Source organism: Pundamilia nyererei, unplaced genomic scaffold, assembly GCF_000239375.1.
Source record: "Pundamilia nyererei isolate P.nyererei 1_Seehausen unplaced genomic scaffold, PunNye1.0 scaffold00254, whole genome shotgun sequence".
NCBI classification, from domain to species: Eukaryota; Metazoa; Chordata; class Actinopteri; order Cichliformes; family Cichlidae; genus Pundamilia; species Pundamilia nyererei.
Genome location: NW_005187655.1, coordinates 622847 through 626744, shown reverse-complemented (window position 1 = coordinate 626744; position 3898 = coordinate 622847).

The following is a 3898-nucleotide window of genomic DNA, read 5'->3' as shown; positions in this document are numbered from 1 at the left end:
GATTGTGGGTGTGTGTGTACAATTGAACATAGAAAAAGCACAAGCCAATGTAAATAGACAGCTGTACCCATCACAACAGTGGGCTAAGGATAGGTTTTTATTGCGTCCACAGAGAGCTAAGGGTGTAGTAATACACTTGAATTAAACCAGTGAAATGTTAAGTTGAATCAAGGTTGAAAGGATTGTTGTTTAGTGTGGATATTTATCAGACATTTCATGGTCCAAGAACTTTATGATTATCCCAGTCTGATGTGTTTTAATCTTCAGGACACTGATCCTCACTGTGCTGTGCTGAGGGAAATCGGTTTAATCCAAACAGTTAAACATGTGAAAGGATCAGAAATCCCCAGATATTTCCCATCAGGGTCATTAGTTCAAGGAGTTCATTCAGTATATTTGCCAGGCCTTCAATGCCCTCAATGTGAACCCAAAACATGGTAGGTGTGTTTTATCGTGATTCATATAATACTGATGACGGATTTTTAGGCTAATAGTTAGGCTAACACACTTACCTCTCATGTTTTCTTTCCTCACAAAAGCGATCGATCCTCCACTTCTCTCAAGTGTCTCCCAGCACAATTTTGGCATATTTTGGTTCCTGCAACTGGTACATTGGTTATTGTCTCCCCAGAAACACTTCCCTTGTGCTTTTGGAAATCTGTTTTTTCCTATTTCTGTTTTGTTGTTTCCTATTTCAGTTGTCGTTTTTCCTATTTCCATTGTGTTTTGTGTGCTTTTGCAGCGTTTTTTTTTGCTGGTGTTTTCTTTTCTGTTTGGCCACTCAGGGCCACGGTAAATGGTAAATGGCCTGCATTTGTATAGCACTTTTCTAGTCCCTAAGGACCCCAAAGCGCTTCACACTACATTCAGTCATTCACCCATTCACACACACATTCACACCAGAGATGGGCAGTAACACGTTACTTGTAATGCGTTACTGTAATCTGATTACTTTTTTCAAGTAACGAGTACAGTAAGGGATTACTATTGCAAAAACGGTAATTAGATTACCATTACTTTCCCGTAGGAACGCTGCGTTACTGTGTTACTAAAACCGTGATTTTTTTGCGAGAATGTCTCATGACAGTGACGTAAGCGAGTGTGACGACAACAGCTGTGTGCAGATCAACAATGGATAATATATCGAGTGCGGGAGAGAGTATGAGCGTGCAGCGTTTAAAGCGTGTACTGACCTTACTTTGAGTTTGATTCCATAAAAAGTGACAAAAACATTAGCGTCCGTTGTGCGTGGGAAGAAAACTTCTTTTTACAGCGAAAAAAACCCCTAAACTTCTGAGCAAGCACCGAGTGCGCAACGACGTAATGGGAAACTCACAGAGAAACTCACGGATTCTTCTTCAACTGACCGCCGCGGCACACCTGCACCAGGGTAAACCTCCGCCTGCCCCACTCCTGCTTTGCAGGTGAAAATAGAGCAACAGGACCGCTAGTCTTTGACTTTATTTATTTTCTGCTGTGTTTTACTGGCATCTATTTGAAAGACTGAGTGTAAACACAAAAAATATTTTATTTTATGTGCTGGAATGTGCAGAAAATAGCTTTAAATGTTAAACTAATTTATTCAAGTCAGAGAATGTTGCATATAATTAAATTTTTGCTTGATGCATAAAGTTAAAAGATTAAAACTAATAAAAAGAGACTTTTCCATTTGATTACATTTTGTATGATGGATTATGCAGAAAAAGTAGAATTGGGCTGAAAGATCTATCGCTTTATCACCTATTCAGGTTGTAAATCGTGTTTTTAAAAAGTAACTAAGTAACTAAGTAATTAATTACTTTTGAAAATAAGTAACCAGTAAAGTAACGGGATTACTTTTTGGGGGAAGTAATCAGTAATTAGTTACTGATTACTTTTGTCAAGTAACTTGACCAACACTGATTCACACACTGGCGATGGCAAGCTACATTGTAGCCACAGGTGCCCTGGGACGCACTGACAGAGGCGAGGCTGCCGGACACTGGCGCCACCGGGCTACGTAGGGGCACGGTAGGGGCAATCACTTTGTGGCAGACCAATGTCATTGTTGCAGACGATCACTTTTTGGTGCAACACCTGGCGCTAGGGGGCAAAACAATCACATGAGGCTGCTGTTTGACTGAGGAAGAATAAAGCAGTCGTGGTAAGCCAATCACACGACCACTTCAAGATCACAAAGCATCAATGTGATATATACTAGTTTTTAAATTGTGTTGATAGGCCACGTAAAACCAGAGTTGATAAACAATATATACGTGGTGTTTTTTCCTGAATACTTTCGTCATGTTTAATGTCTAAGGACAGCATTAGCAAGCACTCTCTGCTTATGACCTTGTGTCAGGCCTGCAGGTATCAGGCTGTGATGTTCTCCTTTATAGTGGACAGAAAATATTTTTGGAGTGGCACAAATAATTTGTGTGGCATCTTATTTAATAGAGAACACCTGACTGTTATGTAAATAGTTTGAAATGGCTATAAAAAAGGTGAAAAGTAAATGGCTGCAAATAACTTTGTTGTTTGCAAAACTTGTGCATAGGATTTTAAAATTTACAATTTATATTTACATTCAAAGTTATGAAATTGTCAGGGCTCTGTGTGCGGGCAGGTGGAGATGTGGATCCAAATGCAGGACTCGGAAACAGAATGCACCTCAAAAAACCTCAGCTTTATTGCTGGACACACTGACATAAGACATAATCTTTCAAAATAAAACAGGAAACAATAAACAAAGACGCAGACGCAGACTAAGAAACATGGACTTTACACGGGCAGAATTAAACTTAAACCAGAATAAGCTGGAACATACTAAACATCATCATCATCATCATCATAGCCTGACAATAGATCAAGAAAATAACCAAAAATACAAAATCAAACCAAAACATGAGAACTCAAAATGCTGGGTCAGAACTGACCCAGAACCGTGACAGAAATATGATTCATTAAACACGTTCGTGGTTGTTACAGTAAAAGAATATAACTTTTTCTACTCAAAGTTTGGGTTTTTTTGGTATGATTTCAGATCAGTTGTGCTAATACAGTATGTCAAAATGAAAACATAACTGTAAATTCAGACATGTGAGGCTGTGCTGAAAAGAATGATACCAAACATGGCAAAGTAAATAGTTTTTAAAGGTGAAATGTAGAGGTAAAATTGAAAGTAGTCAAAAACAGCCAATTATACCCTAATTGTTTTTTTTTTAAAGTAACGCAATTGTTACTTTTCTTAGTAATTAATTACTTTTAGAATTTTGTAACTCAGGTACTAACTCAGTTACTGTTTTGAAGAAGTAATTAGTAACTATAATTAATTACTTTTTCAAAGTAACTTGCCCAACACTGATTATTAGTTAGCTGGGTACCCAGACAGGTTGCCAGGCTTTACTTCTGTTTTGTTTCAACTGTGCACCCCTTTGACTGTGTTTGTGGTGATTGTGCCTTTTTTAATGTGATTGTGTGGCATAAACTTTGATTGCTGTGAGGTGTAAAGTCCATCCAGTTTTTGGTGAGTGAAACCTTTGTATTTTGTTTTAGCAAGTATCTCAGTCTGTGTGAGGCACGCATATTATCACTAAATCCTATGTTTAAACATGTAGTCTCAATGCGATTGTGACCTGTGTACAAATTGTAAAAAAAAACAGACAAAGATTTACATAATAAAAGGACGTATCATACATTATACATGCAAATTAAGAAAAATGTGCAAGAGTAATCAGAATCAGAGAAATCAGAGGATGCAGGTTTTTTGCTAGTGTGTTCCATTTATAAGCAGCAAAGTCCAAATGCTGGTTTTGGTATTCGATGGGACTGTTGTTAATTTTATGCAGGCTGCTGAACCTACATCTTGACTGCCACAACCACTACTTATGGCAGTCCTAATATGTAATGTTCGTGAATC